The sequence below is a fragment of the Felis catus genome, chromosome A2 (genome assembly GCF_018350175.1).
Source record: "Felis catus isolate Fca126 chromosome A2, F.catus_Fca126_mat1.0, whole genome shotgun sequence".
Taxonomy (NCBI): Eukaryota; Metazoa; Chordata; class Mammalia; order Carnivora; family Felidae; genus Felis; species Felis catus.
The window spans coordinates 118,135,920-118,159,315 of NC_058369.1; the positions used below are offsets into that span (position 1 = coordinate 118,135,920).

Below are 23,396 nucleotides of genomic sequence, written 5' to 3' on the forward strand. Positions count from 1 at the left end.
TCCTCCTTCAGGCCTGCCTGTTGCCATGGAGACGGAGACCAGGTGCTGCTGGCGGAAGGTCTGTCAAGTACTGCTCATGCCCGCCAGGGTATGGAGAGGAAGCCACGTGGGGGGTAAGCTCACAGGAAACCATTCTGAAGCTGTCAAGTTGCCCGAGTCGCTGAAATGCTCCTCCGGGCCTGCTTGCAACAGGGAAAGGACCTTCTCCTGTGCGGTGACATAGCAGCGGGTGGATGTGATTGGGGTGATCCGTCTCATGCCCTGGAGGGCAACGTGGGAGAACATCCGGGCTGGGTCAGGGCTGAAGCTCACATGAGAAGAAAGAGACAAAGCTTCTCTCCCGATTTGCCTCTGCCACAGCAACCAACGGGAACTTCCTGGAGGTAACCGTATGGGCAGTGGACAGCAACATGGGATTGTTGGAGCAGGAGAGAAAGAACTGGCAATTGAAGGTGGAGACCGAGGCTGGCAGTTTACAGTTGCACAGAAGGACCTGTTAGGGGGCTTCCAAAGACAACCAAGGGAGGGGGTCTGGGAAGAGAGGAGCTAAAGTACTTCTCTCAAGTAGGTGACGCACCAAAGCATTGTGATGAGGGCATAATGTAGGTGCACCATTTTTTATACTTACGGAGCTCCTCTGGGGACCTTCATCTTGGGGTTGTTTTATTCTTGTTTATTTATTTATTTATTTTTTTTTATTTGAGAGAGAGACAGAAAGAGAGCATGAGCAGGGGAGACGGGGAGAGGGAGAGAGAGAGAGAAAGAATTTTTTTTTTTTACATTTTATTTATTTTGAGAGAGAGAGAGAGAGAGAGAGAGAGAGACAGAGAGAGAGAGAACGAACAAGCTGGGGAGGGGCAGAGAGAGAGGGAGACAGAGGATCCAAAGCAGGCTCTGTGCTGACAGCTGACAGCAGACAGCCTGATGCTGGGCTCGAACTCAAGAACCAGAAGGCCATGATCTGAGCCAAAGACAGATGCTTCACCAACTGAGCCACCCAGGCACCCCAAGAGAGAGAATCTGAAGCAGGCTCCACGCATGGAGACTGCCGCAGGGCTCAATTTCTCAACCCTGAGATCACGACCTGAATTGAAACCGGGTCAAACGCTCAACCCACTGAGCCACCCAGGGGCCCCTCCTGGGGATATTTTATTTTATTTTATTTTATTTTATTTTTTTTTCAACGTTTATTTATTTTTGGGACAGAGAGAGACAGAGCATGAACGGGGGAGAGGCAGAGAGAGAGGGAGACACAGAATCGGAAACAGGCTCCAGGCTCCGAGCCATCAGCCCTGAGCCCGACGCGGGGCTCGAACTCACGGACCGCGAGATCGTGACCTGGCTGAAGTCGGACGCTTAACCAACTGCGCCACCCAGGCGCCCCATCCTGGGGATATTTTAAACCCTAGTGTATCTGTAGCACATCTGTACAAATTAATTACCTAAGAATTTGGTTGGGATGTGGAGACTGATTATGGCACACATACCCCAAAAGGGTATGAAAAAGGTTTACTACTTACTGAGAAGAATAGGGTGTCCCCCCAGCAGGTCTCAAAATAGTTTGAGAGAGCAGAGAAAAGAGACCGGCTTCTGGGTATTATGTTTGGGGTAAGGCCAGGTAAGGATTCTGTGTGTGTTTGAACTTCCTGTTGGTGCCAAAGGGGGGAGCACCACACTTTCTTATCAGCTTGCCAAGATGTGGGATGCAAGGGAAAGAGCAAGGTGTAAGACTTAAAAGCTATCAGAAAACATAAAAAAGGTGGGGCGCCTGGGTGGCGCAGTCGGTTAAGCGTCCGACTTCAGCCAGGTCACGATCTCGCGGTCCGTGAGTTCAAGCCCCGCGTCAGGCTCTGGGCTGATGGCTCGGAGCCTGGAGCCTGTTTCCGATTCTGTGTCTCCCTCTCTCTCTGCCCCTCCCCCGTTCATGCTCTGTCTCTCTCTGTCCCAAAAATAAATAAAAACGTTGAAAAAAAAATTAAAAAAAAAAAAAAGAAAACATAAAAAAGGAAAAGAAAAGAATCAGCCTCTTTATTGTAGTATGTGACCTTGTTGACATAATTATCTTGATGCAAACTAGTTGAAGCCGATGTTGATGTTTTGACATAACATACTTTCAGGCAGATAAAATAACAAACCATTAAATTTGAGTTTTGTTTTCTTTTTAAGTTTATTTATTTGTCTTGAGAGGGGAGGGGGGAGAGAGAGAATCCCAAGCAGGCTTATCAGGGCGGAGCCTGACACAAGGCTTGAAGATCATGACATGAGCTAAAATCAAGAGATGTTTAACCAACTGAGCCACTCAGGTGCCCCGAGTTTTCTTTTTTTTTTTTTAATTTTTTTTAACGTTTATTTATTTTTGAGACAGAGAGAGACAGAGCATGAACGGGGGGGGGGGGGTGTCAGAGAGAGGGAGACACAGAATCCGAAACAGGCTCCAGGCTCTGAGCTGTCAGCACAGAGCCCGACGCGGGGTTCGAACTCACGGACTGCGAGATCATGCCGTGAGCCAAAGTCAGACACCCAACTGACTGAGCCACCCAGGCACCCCATCGAGTTTTCTTTTTAAAAAAGGATTGAGTCATATACACAAAATACACTGCACTCTAACCCACCCGTCCCTGAGCCTTGCTCGATCCTACCTTCTTTTCCTTCTGATTTGCTCCAGGCCCCTGCTCTTGCGACTGCTTTCATTAATAATGACAATGATGCCTCCATGACCTGTGGTAGGTTATCAATTGTGTCCCTGGATCAGGAGGGCAGAATGGCTTGACAGTGTCCAGGAAGCTGCCTATAGGGTATGTTAAATGAGAAAAAAAAAAAAAAAAAGCATCACTCTGCAGGAATTAATGCAATAGTCATATCTAGTTGGGATTGCAGAATGTTTGCTGATGAAAGCCATTTATTCCACTTTGATGGATTATACCAAATAAAATAATTCACTGTTGGCTCAAGCATGCTTCACAGGGCTGTAAAACCAGGCTATGTTAGGCTGGGAAAAATTCTACCTGTGGTGAATGAAGACTTTCATGGAAGTCATATTGCTCAAGTTCTTGTTGTTGCAATTCATGCTTATGTAAATGTTGAGCAGGGAAATTCTTGAAGTGCCATCTGTGTCTTCCAATGATGCTTATCAGAACACTTGAGAGGCAGTGAAAAGAAAATTGCCCAACACTGAAGTAATGAAAAAAACATACTCTCATGAAGGGGAGGCTGGGCCCACTGTCAGGTCCAGTAAACCACAGACTTGACATCAGCAGGGTTTCTGGGGTGCTGTGGGGTGGAAGGGGAAGACATCTCACACAGTGGACCACTGTTTGGCATGTGATCCTCCCTGGGGACCTAGTCCTGGAGAATTACCAAAGTGCTTCAATAGGAGCCAGCAGTTTCTTATTCCTAGAGGGAATCCTGGGAAGAACCTTTATAGGGAGTATAAGAGTTTACAGGAGGGAGATTGTAAGCAATAGTCCCTTGGCTGGGCAGGGGCTGAGCCGCAAGATGTGTGAGGGGAATCACATTAGACCCTTTGAGTCCCTGTATGCATCCATTCTGCATATGCACCTGTGTGAATGCTAGCGTGATCAAGAAGTAGAATATTAGGTCATGTCCCTTCCAGTCATGACTTCCCGCTGCCATGACTAATAATGCCGCAGCTGACTTTCGCCTGGTTTGTGTTTTATACAATCTTGTATTTGGCTTCTTTCACTGAACATGATGCTGTAAGAGTCATCCACATTGTCCTGCATAGTAATAGGTGCATTCACTGTCAGGATTGTATGAATAGACCACAGTTTAGTTCTCCTGATGGTGATGGTCATCTGGGCTGTTGGCATTTTGGGAATATTATGAATAGTGTTGCTATGAACATTCCTATACGTATCCCATGAACGTACGTGTGCATTTATGTTGGGCATATATCCAGGAGTGCATTTGCTTGGCCATATAGTGTCTATTCAGCTTTACTACATGATACCAAAGGATTTTCCAAAATGGATCATGAAAGTTCCAGTTGCTCCTCATCCTCAGCAAGATTTACTGTTTGTTTTACTCCAGTCAGTAGTTTTAATGTATATTTCTCCGAAAACTTACGAGGCTGAACACCTTGTTATAGCTTTATGTTAATTGTTCACTTGAATATCATCTTTTGGGAAGTTCAAGACTTTGCTCATTTTCCTATTGGGCTGTTTGGCCTTTAAAAAATTGATTTGAAGGGGTTGTTTATATATTCTGGACACAAATCTGTTGTTAGATTTCATATATTCAAATATCTTCTACTCTGGTTAATTTCTCCATTCTTTTAGTGGTATCCTTTGATAAACAGAACTTCTTTTTAAAAAAAAAATTTTTAATGTTTATTTTTGAGAGAGAGAGGGAGAGAGACAGAGCATGAGTGAGGGAGGAGCAGAGACAGAGAGAGACACAGAATCCAAAGCAGACTCCAGGCTCTGAGCTGTCAGCATAGAGCCTGACGTGGGGCTCGAACTCACGAGTCTTGAGATCATGACCTGAGCTGAAGTCGGACGCTTGACTGACTCAGCCACCCAGGTGCCCTGATGAATGGAACTTCTTAATGTTAAGGTAGTCCAATTTATCAAATTGTGTTCTTGATTATTAATGCTTTTTGTGTCCTGTTTTAAGGCCAACAAATAGTATCCTAAATGTTCATCTGGAAACATACGAGTTTTACCTTTCACATTTAGGTCTATGATGCATCTTGAAATGATATTTCTATATGGTGTGATGTTAATTTTATTTACAGCATATATATAGATATATATGATGTAAATACAGTGTAAATATATATATATATATTTTTATAAATGTGCCCCTTACATTTTCAGACCCCAGGCCAAGTGTATAATGGAGACATACATATCATATATCTAAATATTTACAAATTATAAATCAGACTGGAAAACTGTTAAATGAAACACAATTCTTCTACCTTGATAGATGTACCTTTATAATGTCAAAGTTGAAAAATATGTTCATGGTCGTGTTTTCATGTGATTGACATTTGATAAAATACCCAAGATGACCAAATTTAATAATTATTGGGCATATCTAGTCTTCTGTTGATGGATTGGTGATGTTTGTATGAGGGATAAAATAAACATTCACAATTCATAAATTATTACATATTTATCCCATAAAGTTATGTTTCTTTATTTTATCTAAATCATTAATTTTATTACTATAATAAAGATTTTTCACACAATTTGTCTTCTATTGACACTAATGATCTAAAGAATTAAAAATAAGATGTAACTATAATCAAAAAAAGAAAAAAAGGAAAACAAAACAAACAGACAAAGAAAGATGTAACTATGGTCAAAACGACCAAAATTTGAATGTATTTCTATTGAAAGTTTCATTTGTTTTCCAAAAATTATTCCTCTTCTAAAACATTCACTATCACCTATTAAAAATTAAAAAGCAGAAATAGGGGCACCTGCATGGCTCAGGTGGTGGCCCAACTCTTGATTTGGGCTCAGGTCATGATCTCACGGTTTCTGGGTTCGAGCCCCGTATTGGGCTCTATGCTGACAGCGCAGAGCCTGCTTGGGATTCTTTCCCTCCCTCCCTCTCTCTCTTCTTCTCTTTCTGCTCTTCCCCCACTCACAGGCACATGCTCGTGTGTGCTCTCTCTCCTTCTCTCAAAATAAATAAACTTAAAAAAATATATATATAAAGCAAAAATAGACCTTGAGAAGCTGGTGGCATGTGGGAGTGGCCAGAAATGCTCAGAATAGCTTGCAAAGCTGAGCTCCCTGTGATGGGCAGACAGGTCCTGGATGCAGAGATGCCTTATGCCCTGTCTGCCCCACATCAAGGACAAGTTCTTCCTGGGAGACTCCATGGTTTATCCCAGAAATCGCCTGAGCAGACTCCTGGGACCTTGAGGGACAAGTGCTGCAGCGGGCAACGGGGGGCACCCTAGATGGGAAGAAATGGAACCAGTCTAAAGAGGCTAAATGACTTGAGACCTACGTGAGAGAGAGAGGCCAGCCAAGCCACCAACCAAATACAAGCAAGTGAATGGGGGCAACAGAAGCCATCACATGTGGAAGCCAACACATGTGGAAGAGCCACCTAGCTGAGTTCTACTTGAATTCCTGACCCACAGAAGCCCCCAGAAACAAAACACACACATGAAAAACCAAAAAAGCAAAAATGAAGCATATACGCTAAACATAAAATTTGTTAAATAAATTGTTTGAAGAAACTGACACTTTTTGACTTGATTTTTTGAAAAATGAATGAAATACTATTTAATATTTTCATACAAACAAAATTCTTCACAATTTTATGTTCAATGCCAATTTCATTGCCACTATAAATAACCAGTAACACATTTGACCCTTGTATATCTAAACCCGCATAGAAATTTAACAGTAATTTGAATTGTTTAATATTGCAAAAACATTCGAAGCTGCCATGAGCAATTGCTGCAAATACTTTACCAATTCCTGGTGCCTCCAAAACATGGTTTGAAATATAAAGAGAAGCAAGAAGATGGATACCTGGTTCCACTGAAGAAATGATACTTTGTTATGCAAGATTTATTGCTCTCCTATCATCTAAAAGGAAGGAGTTGAGAGGTAATTAATTTATCTCATCTGATACCCAAGGTTGCTGCTGCTCAAATCCTCCCTGCACTTGGAAGCAGTCAGTCTCTGATGTTGGCGATGATGTTAAACCCACAGACCTCACCGCATTGCCACTTAGCTGCTGCTTTGCACGCTGAAATGTGTTACATGCTAAATTTTAACACACTGAAAACGACCTGATGTTTATCCATGTGGCCAAGGTAACTGTTACCTTGTTTTGTGTAGAGCTCAGAATAAAACTTGATCTCAGTCTCACCACAAAGAAGTTTAGTTCTTACACATAAGGGGCATGTCCTCTATAGGCAAAGAGCAGGATCATGCAGGTTGTACCCCTGAACAACCCTAGGGGGCAATCTTCACAGGGTAGTAAGTTTTCACGTAGTTTTAGTGATAGTTCTGCACAGACGGCAGTAAAGCATCCTGATGAAAGAGAGTGTTTAACAGATTCTCACAAAGGTCTAGCAGCAATGTTGGGTCATTCTTTTCTCCAGAGGAAACATCTGTAAAAGTTTAAAGCTCTCCTAGACCATACATACATATATATACATATACTAACAGAACAAGTTTTATAAGCTTAAAACTTCTACATAAAACAGTAGCACACTACATTATTTCTCACTTTTCTTTTTTCACTTAATTTGTCTTGAAAATCTTTTGATGTCAATGCATACAGACATTGCTACGCATGTGCTATAGATTATTTAAACGTTCCCTTATTGGTGGACATTGAACTTGCTTCCAGTTTTTTTGCTGTTACAAACAACGCTGCAGTACCCATCCCTGCACGCACATATTCTCAATCACACAAGTAAGGGTCTCTAGGAGAGATGCTGAGAAGTGATGTTGCTGGCCTACAGGGTATGCATGATTTGGTAGGACACTGGCAAATCACGCTTCAAAATTGTTCTTCCAATTTAGACTCTCAAGAACAGAGCCTGAAAATATCTGTTGTCACCATGTGATGCTCTCAATTACAGTTTTTAACCTAAGCCAACGGTTGAAAAATGGATTCTCCTTTTATGGTCTATTAGCTATTGGTACGTCTTTTGTGGAGTTGTCTGTTCATGTGTTCCGTGCTTGTCTCTTACTTCGTTTGTATATTTGTGAATGTGCTCTCTAATATTTGAAAGGTTCAGAAGGATATAGAGTGAAGAGTAATCTTCCTCCCACCTTGGCCCCAATGCCCTATTTCTCCTCATCCAAGTGTACCAGAGATATTTCATGCATATGCACAGACTGGTTATTTTAAAAAATGTAGGCGTGTCTATGCCTGTTCCCAGAAAGTTGCATACATGAGTATAAGCATATCCTCTTCTGCAAGAGTTATCACAATGAGATTTCGATATTAGGCAACCATTTACCCAGGAAAGATGAGGTGTGCATTAGAAGCAATACTGTCTAAGTAATGCTTACGAAGCTCTTTTTTTACTCCGTTGCAGCACTGCGCTAAGTTATGTTTTTATATCATCTTTTAATTCCAACCCTTGGGTAGATACTATCATGGATAAGAAAAGTGAGATTTGGAGAGATGAAGTGATTTATCAGGTCATGTGGCTACCAAGTGAGAGCTTTGGGAAGATAACAGAGCTTTTGGCTCAGGAACCATAACCACTGCCCTCTATCACCTCCACATGGCTATGGGCTGCGATGCACCCAAAATCTAGAACTAGTACCGTGTGTATAAACTAAAAGGCTAGAGCATTTGCAGAGCAGGAACCTCTACTGGCTCCTCTATGTGAGAGGGTGGCTTCTCCATTGTTCTCTTGCTCTTTGATTGACCGTTGGTGCTAATTATACCGTATTACAATTTATATCAAAGGCCTAGAAATCCTATGTCATGGGACTGGATTTAAGTACAAGATATGCTCAGTAATGCTAAGTTCTGTTATTTGGTTTTGGTCAGTTTTAATGAACCCATTTATTATTTTTGGTTTGTAATAATAAAATCTGCCACTAAAACCAATGCTTTTAAAATGGAGTTTTGAATAATGCAAAGCTTTTTTTTTTTTTTTTTTCGGTTCTTTCTTTCCTTTTAGGGAATGAAGCTATTGGCTATTTGGAAAGAGCAGAATGACAGAACATCCCTGCAGCACGCATCCATGGGTGGGTCTTGTGGAAAACTAGGCGAGGTACCCACCCCTCTGCTTGGTGTGTGCTTCTGTTGGTTGTTGTGAAATAATACAAAAAAAATTACACACACGCGCGCACACACACACACACACACGTATGCTTCGGTTTCCTGGGATAGGACTCCTAAGATCCTTGTAATTTCCTAAGTGATAAGAACATTGGGAGATCTTGTGTTCTAATACTTGGTTTTGACCCTGGTTCATGACACAGAGCTCCTAAATCCCTTGGAATTTCCAAGATCCTTTGGAATGTCTTTTGTTCTAATTAGGCAACGCTGGGTGGGTTCCTGGATAGCTTCAAGATAGAAGCTGGTCCTCAGAAAGACCAAACCATGGCTAGAAGCTTGAAACTTTCCACTCCACCTCCTAACCTTTAGCAAGGGGAGAGGGACCAGCATCCCAAAAGATCATACCATATATGCCTAGCCCAGGAAAAGATCAAAATTCAAACTTCGAAGTACAGTTTCCACTGAAGATATATCGCTTTCACACTGTTGTTAAGTTGAAAAATCCTAAGTTGAACTGTCATAAATCAGGAACCATCCGTAGGGGTGACAACTAGGACCTTGCAAGTGGCATCTGAAGTGCAGGCAGGCTTGTGGGCCTGAAGACTTAACCTGTGGGATCTGACACTAACTTCAGGTAGATAGCGTCAGAACTGAATCGAACTGTAGGAACTGGTGTCGTAGAATGGCTTGGAAACCGCACACATCTTGTATCAGAAGTGCTGCGGATGTGGTAGTCATGGGAGAGTAAAGGAGAAACACAGGAGGGTTTTTTCTTATATGGTTATGTAAAGACATGTGGACACATAGCCTGTCATCTGGCGATAATTCCCATTATATGCATCTTAGCATCTACTCTAAATATTGGTCTTCTGCATTTTCTTTCCTTTTTTTCAAGTTTATTTAATTAATTTTTTAGTAATCTACACCCAGTGTGGGACTCAAACTCACAACCCAGAGATCAAAAGTCACATGCTCTTCTGACTGAACCAGACAGGCACCCCCCCCCACCCCCTCCGACCGGCATTTTCTATTTACAATAAAGCACGAGGATGTGTTATATATTCTTAGTGCTTCATCTTTGAAATGAAAATTTCCATTATTCCTCTTTCAAACTTCTGAATAGTTTATATTGAAGAAAATCTTAAATTGTTTACAAACTGTGACTATTTACAAACACCTCTCTAAGTAGATTAGGTTTTTTTTCCAATATTGAGCCATCAAATACTGAAATAAATTATATGTTAATGCTGATAGCAGATTCCAACAATCATTCACAAACCCCTGATTTCAAATGTTGGTGTTCAACAAAGCAGCTTCCAGTGGTCTGGGAGTTCTTTATAATATGCCAATGTTACAAAGTCGAATTCTTCAAATAAATGTATAGCAACGCAATAGTATCTATTGCTGTTTATAAAGGGGGTTCATTTTTAAGAAAGGGTCCCTTGCTAAACACAATTGAAAACCACTATCTTGGACCACCGTAAAGAGGATGCTGTAGGATTCTGAGAGAGTGGAGAGCTGGATAAGAGAATGGAAAGCAGAGAAGGTGAGTGACATCAAGATCTGACCACAGTGAAAAGCATGGAACTTGGATCTCTGTGGATCAGGGAAGGGAGCAGGTCAAAGCCAGTGCCAAAGTTGGTAGGATTGTGGCATTACCTGAGAGAAAGGTAGTCCAGGAAGATGAAGTGGTGGGTAAATGGATGAGAAGTCTAAATAAGCCCTTTTGTCTTACAAATAGGTAATCCGGCCCAAAAGTTTTCTTTAGTCATTGTTTGGCAGGGATGCATAAGAGAGGTATTTCGAAAAAACAGGTTAGATTGATGGTCAGGAGTAGTTATTTTTTACTCATGTTAATCTGTCTTCATACTATTGAAAAAAGATTATGATTGTAAGGTCGGAAATCAAAATCCAAATTATTTGCAATTTGCTTAATTTTTTTTTTGCTGATGTCCCTTATTGTTTGATGCATGACAAAAACCACCCTCTGTACATCGTATCTACCATCACAGTGCTTCTCAAGAAGACAGGACAATTAATGTAAATTTAAAGGTAAAGAGTTTTTAATGTAATGTTCTGTATAGTAACAGCTAATTATAATTTCTGAACACTGAGTTCAGGCAATTTCCATTTGTACTGTCTGTGGGTTTTGCAATTTTCCCAGGGAATAGAGGAAGGACTCAGTGTCTTCTTAGTGACTTTTTTTGAGCTATAGGCAGTATATTGGAGGTGGCTTCCTTATGGGCAGCTTGGAGATGGAAGAGATTAGAGGATCAAATGATAGTAACCGCTATAATAAAGCTATAATAATGTTATAATAATAAATATAATTTCTTGAGCCCTTGCTGTGTATCCAGCACAGTTCCAAGAGATTTACCTGGATTAAATATTTCACTTTTTTTCTTAAAATAATCTCGACAACCAATGTGGGGGATGAAACCCATGACTCCGAGATCAAGAGTCATGTGCTCTACCAACTGGGTCGACCAGACACCCATACCCGGGTTATTTCACTTAACCCCCACAACAACCATAGGTGGCTGGTGCTAATCTTACCATCCTCCTTTTTCAAATGGGAAAATGAGGCCCAGAAAGTTTAAATTATTTTCCCAAGATCGCATAATGAGAGGTAATAAAGCTAGGGTTTAAACTCAGTTAACCGGGCCCTCGTAACTATTGAGGCCAGACTGGACGGTTAAAAGAATTTCTTCTTAACAGCAATTTTATGGGGGCACCTGGATGGTTCAGTTGGTTAAGTGTCAGAATCTTGACTTCAGCTCAGGTCATGACCTCACAGTCTGTGGGTTCGAGCCCCGTGTCACGCTCCCCGTTGACAATGCAGAGCCTGCTTGGGATTCTCTCTCTCTCCTTCTCTGTGTGTCACTGCCCCCACTCACTCTCATTCTCTCTCTAAAATATATAAAAAAAAATTTTCTTTTAAAGCAGTTTTATGGTGACTTTCTCAGCTGGCTAGGATTTTTTAAGCACCAGAAAGTCCTAGTTTTTTTTACCTGCCTACTGATGCTGTAACAAAAAGTCAGAACCTAAAAAGGTGGCAGTCACCTAGCTTAGTCCCCTAGATTCAGGCTACACATTATAATTCTTAAGTTGGTAACACCACCCAGATGCTACATCCACGGAGTGCATTGAAATACCTCATTATTGCATCATTCTATTCTGAATTCTTTCCATAGTCTTCCTCTTTGTTAGGGCCATAATCCTAACAGATATTTAAATGACCTCCTATAGACTCTCCAAAAAAATTTTTTTTTTTTTTTTGCTGCTCTATCTACAGTTATAAGGTTGTGCTTTGACAATAATAAATTTAGAAAGATTTTAATTTTCCAGAATCTCTGGGGATCTTAGACATATGCAGCATTTTGTTTTCCATTCAATTCTTTCTTTGTGGAGCAAAGGAACAAGATTTGAAAAATAAACTTTAATTTGATTTTCAAAAGTGATCGTGTTTACATCACTTGTGTATTATGACTTGGGTGCAGTTTTAAGACATTAAATAGCAATATTAAAAACAAGACAACAGGCCCCAAATGGGCCCCACCTCACCAAACTAAGACTTCATTACAGTTTCAGGATCTTCCAGAAATGGACTCTTAAACCAGTCAATCAGGAATAACCTGGTCAGCACAGACTGGGTAATCTGCCTGATACACTCCTGCTAAGCCCTCCAGGAAAATAACCTGGCCACAACCAACCTGCTTTTTCCTGGTATTACTTGTTCTGCTCCCTTCTGCCTATAAAATCTTTCACATTGTCCAGCTCCTCGGAGCTTCTTTCTGTCTGCTACATGGGATGCTGCCAGATTCATGAATAGTTGAATAAAGCCAATAAGATCTTTAAAATTTGATTCTGTTAAATTTTAACACCAGTAGCTTTAAGATTCAGAGCCTTAAGTTCAGGATCCAAGATGTTAAGACACTACCTTGTAGACTTGGAAGTTTTGTTATGCAAAGTTAGTTTAGGTGTGGAGGATAGACAGGCACAGTTTTTCCTTTTTTTTTTTTTTTTTTTAACGTTTATTCATTGTTGAGAGACAGTCACAGAGGGTGAGCAGGGGAGGGGCAGAGAGAGGGAGACACAGAATCCGAAGCAGGCTCCAGGCTCTGAGCTGTAAGCACAGAGCCCAACGCAGGGCTCAAACTCACAAACTGCTAGATCATGACCTGAGCCGAAGTGGGTCGCCTAGCCAACTGAGCCACCCAGACGCCCCAAAGACAGGCACATTTTCAGGTGGGCCTGGAAGGGCCCTGAATGATAATCTGCAGCTGGCTGCGTCTAACGGGAAATTTCGTGCTGGGAAAATGCAGTATAAGGCTACGTTTATTATTCTGGCCTGTAGTCATCTAGGAGCTGCTTCAGCGAACCCTGGGGTATTCCGTGCAAACAGGTGGGTCAGGCGCAGCCCAAGGTGTCATTGAGAAAGGATTCAGGTCCCTTGGCAGAAAAATTTCAAACATACAGCAAAGTTGAAAGAATTTTACAGCAAACACTCCATGTGCCCACCGCCTAGATTCTACCATGAACAATTTACCTTTCTTGTCGGTCACGCTTTCTATCCCCTCTCTCCCCATTCATCAATCCTTCCATCACTAAGGGGGCAGGATTGGCAAACTCCAGGTGGCTTTCAGGTGGTGATTCCAAAGGATGCCGCTTGCACACCTTCAGCTTTAGAGCCCCGGCAAGCGCGGATATTGCCTCCCCAGCCGGGTTTGGCGGACTCGGGAAAGAGAACGCGGGCTCCGGGGCGACGCGGCGCACCCGGGCGGCGGCACGGTTCGCTGCAGCCCAGCGGGCCGAGGGTGCGTCTCATCTTCCGCGGGCGGGAGGGCGGGGCTCCCGGAGGGCGCCGGGCTGCACCTGGGCTGGGCGGTGCGGTGGCGCCCCGGGGCGGCGGAAGCGGGAGGCCCGGCGGCCCCACGAGGTCTGCGGGAGCTGAGCGCGGGCGCGGGCCGCTACGTGCGCGGGGCGCGCGGGGCTGCGCTCGGGTGCGCTCCTGGGCGCTCGCCGCCGCCGCCGCTGTGCCTTTGAGTCAGCAAACTCCGTCGCCTGCCAGCCAGCCCGCCGGCTTGGCCCTGCCCAGAGGAACCATCCGTAAGTGACAGGAGCCCTGCGGGGGAGGCCTCCTCGCGCCGCCGAGGTGGGGACCGCGGCCGTGGGCGAGCCGGCCACCCTTTTCTTTTCCTGAGGGGCCGATGCGCCCAGGTGCAGTTCCCTGCGGGCCGGGAAGAGCTTGGGTCTCCCGGGATTGGAGCGGGGAGCTGCCACCTTTCTGGCCGGGATGTGCAGGGGAGGAAGAAATGGTCGGCTTCTTTGCCAGGGGAGGGCATGGAGCGTATTACGTATCGATACAGGGGTTTATGGCTGAAGAGATACCCCGGCGAGAGGGTGGGGCGGAGATGGAATCCTGGATGCCCAAAAAAGTGCTGTAGCACCTTACTCCAGGCCGGGTTTGGGTGTTTTTTTTTTTTTTTTTTTTTAAACCCATGAAACGGTAGCTTTGAGTTTAGAAATTGGGAAGGGTAGGTAGGGGTTTTCGTGGGATTGCGGGATTGAGGGAAGAGGCCCGAGAGAAAATCCACGTTGACTGGTGACCGGGTTTGGTACCACGGGAAAGCAACAGCCTGTTTTTCAGTTCTGATGCATCATACTTATGTGAGATTATCGAGGGGAATGGTCACGGGGACGCAGGGCAGCGTGCCCTGCTTGAAAGGAAAGGCGTCTATTTCTGCAGGAAACGTTTTCTTGTAAGAATGATGGAATTAGAAATTTGAGCAGGAACGAGGCTTTCACGTGATCTCCTTCAAACCTTTCATTTTAAGGACGGGGAAACTAAGGCCCTGGGAGGGGAGTCCTTCAGCCGGATGGAAGCAGAAACAGGCCTAGATTCCAGTGGGCTTCTGACTCTGACCCTCGGGGGACATGGGGGGGGGCAGGGGCGGGCTTGGAATGCAGAACTCCCTTTCCTTCCCCCCACCCCCCCCACCCCCGCCCCGGGGGGGGGGGGGCGGGTGAGCTGGGCCGCGGTGTAAGGTGGACGCCCGGGAGAGAGCCAGTGAGAACCCACCGGCTCCTCCGTGTCCGGGAGGTACCAGGCACGTGAGGTGAGCACTCCTGCCATTTCTGCCATCACTTCCAGGGATGGCTGTTCCTAAGGCCATTTTTATTCTAAGGAATGGTAGATTTCAGGTTGATGACTGGGGGTGTTTTGGATAAAGGTACAAAAATAAAATACATTTAGAAGTAAATAGGGGAAGATGTGAAAAACGTGATTACAAGCACTGGCTTGTATTTAACTCATCGTCCTGTTTTCTTCTGCCCGAGTATTTCATTCTCAGTTCCCACCTTACCAGTTACCCGGTTCAGTGGTGAGCAAATTGGTGTTGAAAGAGTGGGGGCGTGCTCAGGTGACAGTGCTCCACACCAGGGGGTCTCTTGACTGGCACTCCACTTCTCTCCCCACCATTCTGGGCTGTGGTGAGAACTTCCTCTTATTTTACTTTAGGGGAAGGCCTCCTGGAGCATGGTATCCAAAAAATAGATCTAAATTGTCATTCTTTTCTAAATAAAAATGTATTCATTAACGGCTGGCGATTGTGTCCTAGACGCAGTTTTCCGTGGCTTTGGAGCACTCTTAAGTATCTTCTTTCAGCCTTAGGGCCTCTGCTTTCATTTTAAAGGGTTCACTTTGTTAGTTAAACTAGTTTGTGAAATGGCCTCTTTTTTTTTTTTTTTTTTCCTCTTTTGGTGTCACTGCTGTGGTTTAACAACCAAGTTTGCAAAAGGCTTAGAACTGGTTGAGATGAGAGTCCAGCCTCTGTAGTCTTTCATTTCTAAGAGTGGCAAAGAAGGGCTTTTTGCCAAGTCAGAGCTGACTTCCATGGAGAATATCCCAAATTTTAGACTGTTAGCACCTACCTCTTTCTTTCTCTTGGTTAACGCAGTAACTATGAATCAGCATTTATGCTCTCTTAGCCCTGTTCAAATAAAAGATAGTACGGGGTAGTGGTTACAGATTATGGTCTCAGGCTCACCCACGTTGAAGTCTTGGCATAGTCATTTGCTAGCTGAAGTACTGTCAGTGGGGGCACTTAACCTGTCTGACTTATCCTTTATTCAGAAATGAAAACAAAAAAAGCAATGGTAATCCTTGCGTCCCAGAATTGTAAATAACAACAGCTGACATTTCTTGAGCACTTACTATGTGCTAGGCATTGTGAGAGAGTTTTTATGTGACAGTCTCCTTAATCCTCACAACAAATTTACGAATCCGATCCTGTTAACCTCTGGGGAAACTGTGCTCGCTTCGGCAGCACATATACCTCTGGGGAAACTAAGGCATCAAGGTATTTAAGACTTCCCTAAACTTCACAGCTCACAATTTTAACCACTCAGCAAATGTATCCCACCTTTCTATAATAGCTGATAATAATTTTGGGCTTCCTGTAGGCCAGGCCCTTTTTCAAATACTCTATGTATATATTAACAGTCCTTTCTACCCCCTCACACTTCTTTTTTTTTTTTTTTTTAAGTTTTATTTAAGAGAGAGAGATAGAACACAAGCAGGGGAGGGGCAGAGAGAAGGAGAGACAGAACCCCAAGCAGGCTTCACACCATCAGCCCTATGTGGGCCCCAATGTGGGGCTCCAACTTGGAAACCACGAGATCATGGCCTGAGCTAAAACCAAGAGTCAGTCGGTCGCTTAACCAACTGCACCACCCAGGCGCCCCACATCCTTCTTTTTTTTTGGTTATAGATGGAGAAACTGTGGTTCAGAGCCCAGGGCAGACAACTAGTAAATGATGGAGACAACATTTGACCTGGGCAGCCTGGCTCTGGAATGGGTGCTCTCACACAGTCCCCCGTGAATGTATGTAAAGGGCTGAGCCAGGCCTCAATCAAAGGCAAGTCTTATTGGCACTTTCATTTATTCTTCCCTAAGTAACTACTTCCTCCTCCCAGTTATCTGCAGAGGAGATGCTTTTAGTTCTGCAAAGATTCAACTTTGCGTAAGGTTTTGTGATTCTATATACGTTTATGGTATTCTCTGGTATTTTTAACAGTGTGTGGTAGGTCTCAGAGATCTTGATCCTAGGAATACAGAGATAGGCTTTTGGGGATCTGTGAACCCCCTGAAAATGTCTGATTTTATACTCATGTGCAAAAGTGCATTATTCTGGAGAAGAGAATCCACAGCTTACTTCCGATTCTTAAAGGGTCACCCGTGGCGGAAAGAAAGGTTAGAAATGACTGTTCTATTCCCGACATCTCATTTTACAAATGGGGCAATGGAGACCCAGTGGAAAGGCAGAATAACTTAATCTGAACGACACCGCTAATTAGGAGTAGAAAGGGGACCAAAACTCGGGTTTCCTGATCTCGTCTTCTTTCCATCGCACTCCCATGTTTCCCTTTGGAATAAGTGGTGCCAGGTGAATAAATTATGAGATGTCAAAAGACTCACTCCTCACCCGATAGGCTGCCACAGTGTGTGGGGCCCGCAAAGCTTTTTGGAAGTGCCTATCAAAATACAGCATCTTTTGGCATATCATGTTGTAAACTGAACCCCTTTACTGTGATTCAGGATGGGCATCAACAACTCTGAAAGGTATGAGCAGGAGCATAAAAATGGGGGAGAAGGTGAGGAAAGAGTCCTAACATGCACCGATTGAGTCGCAAGGAGGCCATTGAGGCCTCTTGGTAGAATTGTAGTGTTAGAAAATGTTTTGCTGAGACGTTTGTAAATTCAATCTAAATTCCGTGAAGTCTGAGAATTCTGTGTAGTGTGTGAGTCACTAGGAAGTCAGGCCACCTCCTGGCCAAAGGCTGATGCTCCAGTGACTAAGCAAGACTGAAAGGTCATGAGATCTTTATTAGTTTAGGCCAGTCCTTTAACTTGGCTTCATTTTTACAAATTGATAAAGTTTACCTGGAAAAATAGATTTGTCCTAATAGGTAATACATTTTGAAATGTACCGTCCAGCCAGATTTCAAAATATATCATGTAGGACCAGGGATGGGGAGTCCAGAAATGGTTCCATTGTGAAGACAGGAATTGAAAGTAACATAAAATCAACTACAGTTAAGTCTGTTGAGATGGTTGCCTCATACCATTCATAAAAGCACATTCCATTTAGAGTAAAGATTATATGTCAGAAACAAATTATAGACATTAAAATATACATACATGTGATGGTTTTCAAAAATAACTTTGGAGTAGGAAAGATCTTGCCAACTTTAATACTCAGAAGGCATAAAGGAAAATATTGATTTAACTTTATGAAACGTTATACTAATAATAAGAAAAGAGATGTCGTAAACAAAGTTGAAAGGCAGATGACAGATTAGCAAAGCAAATAGTTGCAATATCTATAAAAGGCATGGAGTTTTCAAAGTCAATAGAGAAAAGAAAATAACCCAATAAAAATACAGGTAAAGGCTATTAACAGGTAATTCACACACACACACACACACACACACACACACACACACACACACGTTTAACTTTGTTAATAATCAGATAAGTGATTTGTTGCCTTCCCTGTTCTTCCACTCTCCCAACTGACCCCTCCATTTGGTGGCTCCTTGGCCTGTCCTGATCTTCTTTTATTATTTATTTATTTATTTATTTAATAAATTTTTTTTAATGTTTTTATTTTTGAGACAGAGAGAGACAGAGCATGAGCAGGGGAGGAGCAGAGAGAGGGACACACAGAACCAGAAGCAGGCTCCAGGCTCTGAGCTGGCAGCACAGAGCCTGACTCAGGGCTCGAACTTACAGACTGTGAGATCATGACCTGAGCCAAAGTCGGACGCCTAGCCGACTGAGCCACCCAGGTGCCCCCTGATCCTCTTTTATTTCTCCACACTCTCTCCGTATATCTGTGGTTTTCAAATGCTTTTGCGCATTAGAATTCTCTGGGAAATTTGTTAAAGCAGATTTCTGGGCCTTACTTTCAAATATTCTCATGCAGTAGGTCTGGGATGAGACCTGGGATTCTGTGTTTTGATTCCCATGTGATCCAGATGCAATGACAAACACTGGACAAGCTGGTTTAATTTGTTTCTGAGACTTTGAACCATTAATTCCTTGATGCAGATGGCTGGTTCTCTCGTGAGCCCCAGGATTATGTAGTTAACATCAAATCTGACTCCTTGGATGTGTCAGGGACATTTTAAGTGAACTTGCCCAACATTATTGACCCTCCCCTCCCCAGTTTTGCGGGGCCTGACACTCAAGCGGTGTGGGGTCCTCTTTACGAAAAAGAACGCAGCATTGTGAACGCAAAATGCAGTACAGGTCCGCAGAGGTGTCTGTGCAGATGCCGGCCCAGAAACTGGAGATTCTTTAACTTCTTGGTGATTCTTCCTCTGCTCCCCACTCTCACCCAACCCGTCCTCCTCCCTTGCCCATCTGAAGAAATCATTACTGCCATCCGTCTATTCGTGTGTCCAGGCTAGCACCGGGAGCCATTTCTCCACCCCACCTCCCAGCCGGCTCAAGGTCTCGGTTCATTTTCCCATCTGTCTATGCTCCACCCCCTACCCCAGCTCCCCGCCTTAGCTCAGGCTGCTGCCACACACATTCATATCAGCCCCTGATCACACCTCTCGTTCCACTCAGCTCCCCTCAGATCCAGTGTCCTAAATCGGCCAGAGTAATCTTTTTAAGAACATACATTGAAACGTGTGGTCTTCTGGATTTGCCAGCCCCATAGTGTGGACTGGATTGTCCCTGCAGATGGCTGAGACTCCTGGCAGGGCCATGAATGTGGGGTGGGTGGGGGAGGGTCGGGCTGGGGTCACACTATACCAGCTTGACCTTTTTGGGGACTGGTTTCAAAGAAGTGGGGTGCATCTGGGGAGGCACGCCCGCATTGTTCACTAAGGCTTGTTGCTTTCCCTCCCAGTTCACCGCCTTTTCCTGTTAGAACTTGGGGGCCATGTAAGACCTGTGGAGTGCGAGCAAAGTCGGGGGGGGATGTCCATTCTTTGCCTTTTGGTGCGTTCCTGTGGTGATTAGATGTTATGTAGTAAAATCAGACTGTTTAATTAGTTTGGGGAAGAAAGGCACATTCTCTTCTAACCCAGGTGGCACCCGGGGGCCTCCTGTTCCTTAGAGAACTAATAAACCTCGGGGAGAACCCACCAGCCATAGTCCAGGGAATTCCACAGTTTTCCCAGGTTTTCTGCCAATTCCCTGGGGTGCAAGTGGGAGAAAGGCTCACCTGCTCTCTCTGTTTTACTTTGGTGTCAGCCCTGACATGCTGATAGAGCAGTCTGCCACCATGTGCTTTGCTGGGTCAGTGGACTTAACTAGGTTAGTGGGAGGTCAGCCGGTGGGGCCCCTGACCCGCCATCTTGTGTGTCCTTCCCTCTGCCTCTTAGTCCTTCCCTCCCTCCCTCCTCATTTTCCTCTGAGCTCCAGTCTTTTCCCTCCATGACTCTGGATTCTTCCCAGGTCTTTCCTCAGACTTATAAACCCAAACAGTTCAAAGTGCAGAGCACAACAAGGGGCTTTGTATATTGGAGACTTGTGCTTCTTAGAAATTAGAAATATAAACACGTAAAGAAGAGAGTTTTCTATTAGGTGATAATTTTCTCCCCCCCCCCCTTTTTTTTTAATTAAAAGGTTTTCTTTTTGTTTTTGTTTTTGTTTTTATGTTTGAGAGACAGAGACAGAGACAGAGCATGAGCTGGAGAGGGGCAGAGAGAGAGGGAGACACAGACTCCGAAGCAGGCTCCAGGCTCTGAACTGTCAGCACAGAGCCCTATGTGCGGCTTGAACCCATGAACCGCAAGATCATAACCTGAGCCGAAGTCAGATGCTTAACCGACTGAGCCACCCAGGCACCCCTCTTCCCCTTTCTTATTGACATAGCAGCTCTCCTTATTATAGAGTGGCATTTGGAAGAGCTGGGGAGAAGGGGGAAAAGGGGAGAAGGCAGTCCTCGCAGCATTCCGGGGTCACCAGATGGGTTGGGGGATGGTGTTACCATAGCTCTGGGTTCTGGTATCTCAGCAGGAGACACAGAGACTTTTTGTCAGCTATCTATGGATGATCAGACCCTGAGAATCTGGGCTCCCGCTCAAACACGCATGAAAGCTCCTATGCCAGGAAATCAATGCAGTGATTTACAAGGAGGTGCAGACTAGATGCTGGTTTTTTCCTAGTCAGCTCATTTCCCTGACAGTTGAGAAACCTTGAAAAACTGACCTCTGTTTTGAGAACTTTGCTAAACCGAGTCGGTAAACAAACACACGTCAAAATGCCCTTGGATTACAGTCAGTGCTTTGGCAAGTAATTTAGGGAATAATAACTTTGGTATTTTACCCACTTGAAAAGGACTTTCTATGTGGCTTATCTTCGCCTTCTTGGATCAAAGTTGGGCATCGGACATCCCCGGGTAAATGATTTACTGCAGGCAATGGCCCAGGTATGCATTTCACACACGTGGGCCGAGTTTCAGAGCCGTATAAAGATCTAAGATTTTCTGCTTCTGTAAATATTACTGTTTCATCTGACAAAACAGATACTTGAAAAGAACATTTTTTTTTTAAAGAACATTTTTTAAAGGCACAGGTGATCTGTGATATTGAGGGAGACTTCAGCATTTTTCCTCAGGGGTCTTGGAGAAGTCTAGGACCGTAATGAACAGGGACAGTGGCTGACACGGCAAATCCTTGGCATCCGCCTCCATGTTTGTTCCTTCAGTCTTTGCAGCAGATCCACGAAGTAGGCAGGTGTCCTGTTTTTACAGATGAGGAAACTGAGGCACAGAAAGGTTATTTTCTCCTGGCAAAGGGCAGAATGAGAATTCACAGTCAGGCTGCTTGGCATTGAACAGCTCCACTGTTTTCCCATTCACTGTGTCCTTCCTGCTCCTCTTAGGGGAAGTCAGAAGTGAAATCTTGCTCAAACATGAAATCTCCTTTCTTGCTTGTCCCTCATTTTAACTTGCGAGTTCTTCCTATCTGGACTGATGTCACTTTGGACAGATTTGAACTTGACCAGTAGGTCATAGTTCCTTGTGTTGCTCTTCTCACAAGTAACTGAAATTGCCTCCCTAGTTGCAGTTCTTTGCAACGGAGGCTGCGAGCTCGTGGAAAGATTGTCATTTCCAGTGTGTTGTAATGCTTTTCCTTTTGAAAGAGAATTTATCACTGGTACTAAAGAGGAACATTTAGTGCTCACTTCTGTCTCTAATTTGCATCCCTGTACCCTTTTCTTATCTCACTCCCAACCTGTTCTCCAAAACAAGATTGTTTTGTGTGGATGTCCTACATCATCCTAGCTTGTTCCCACTCGACCTCATCTTTCTCTCTTAGCTCTCAAAACAGCGCCCTCCCCCCACCCCCACACCTTTCCAACTTCTTCATTCTGCCAGTGACCACAGTCTTTTTTCCGGTCACCTGATTGGTGAGTCATCACTGACTCCCTTTTCTCCATCATGCTCTTGTCCAAGTTTTTTTCATGATATATATATTTTTAAATAGATTTTGTGTGCTTTTTTAGAGCAGTTTTAGGTTCACAGCAGAATTCAGGGAAAGCACAGAGAGATTCTATATACTGTCTGCATCCCCTCCCCCATCATCACCCAGAGTCCACACTTTACATTAAGGTTCACTCACGGTGTTGTACTCTGTGGGTTTTGACACAAGTCAGACACGTGTCCACCATTAGAGTATCCTACAGAATAGTTTCACTGCACCCAACACCCTCTGTGTTCTGCTTCTTGTTATTTTCTAGTGCTTTCCCATCCCCCCAGCCCACCTTGGGTCCGTGATGTTTTCTGCTGGCTGGAGCATCCAAGCAGCCCCCTGATGAAGCTCATGGCCTTTAATTTCTCTCCTGGTCAATCCATCCTCCACCCCATCCTCGCATGAGTTGTTGCTATCATATCATGGCAACTTACTCAGTCATCCCTGCCTTCCAGCAGGATCGAAGTGCAAATTCCTCCTCTTTTTTTAATATATAATCTAAAAAATTTTGTTTAATTTATTTTATTTTATTTTTTTTTTTTTAAATTTTTTTAACATTTATTTTCGAGAGACAGAGAGAGACAGAGTATGAGCAGGGGAGGGGCAGAGAGAGAGGGAGACACAGAATTCAAAGCAGGCTCTGGGCTCCGAGCTGTAGGCACAGAGCCCGACGCGGGGCCCGAACCCACACACTGCGAGATCATGACCTGAGCCGAAGTCGGACACTCAACCGACTGAGCCACCCAGGCGCCTCTGTTTAATTTATTTTAGAGAGAGAGAGCAAGAGGCAGAGGGAGAGAGAGAGAGAGAATCCTAAACAGGCTGTACACTCAGCATAGAGCCCGACACAGGGCTTGATCTCATGACCTGAGGTGAAAGCAAAAGCTCAACCGACTTAGCCACCCCAGAGCCCCATCAAATCCTCCTCTTATCATGCAGGGACTTCCCCATCCTAGATGCCCTTTGGAGCCCTTCTAGACTTACCTCCTTGCAGTATTCTGCCAACACAGCTCTTCCACTCCTGGGGGGCCGGATTCCTGGCTCTCCGAACGTGGTACTGCTGCTTAATCACCTAGTCCCATTTTCTGTGCTTGTCCTGATGCGAGCATCGAGGCCTCCTCACTCCCTGTCTTCTCCGTGAAGCCTCTGCCTC

At 44.2% G+C, this 23,396-nt stretch overlaps 1 protein-coding gene across 4 annotated transcripts in view; it reads left to right on the forward strand.

The window, feature by feature from the left end:
- Positions 1–13,715: 13,715 nt before the first annotated feature.
- SNX10 (sorting nexin 10) overlaps positions 13,716–23,396 on the forward strand; it is a 74,957-nt gene continuing 65,276 nt past the window's right edge. Inside the window, exons 1-2 of one of the 4 annotated variants that reach the window (XM_019825618.3) lie at positions 13,716–13,854; positions 16,518–16,665. The gene's annotated coding sequence lies outside the window, so the exon portion shown is untranslated. Of the gene's footprint in view, positions 13,901–16,517; positions 16,666–23,396 lie in introns of all 4 variants that reach the window. The other 3 variants (XM_045052524.1, XM_006929264.4, XM_019825617.3) reach the window with 3 other exon arrangements.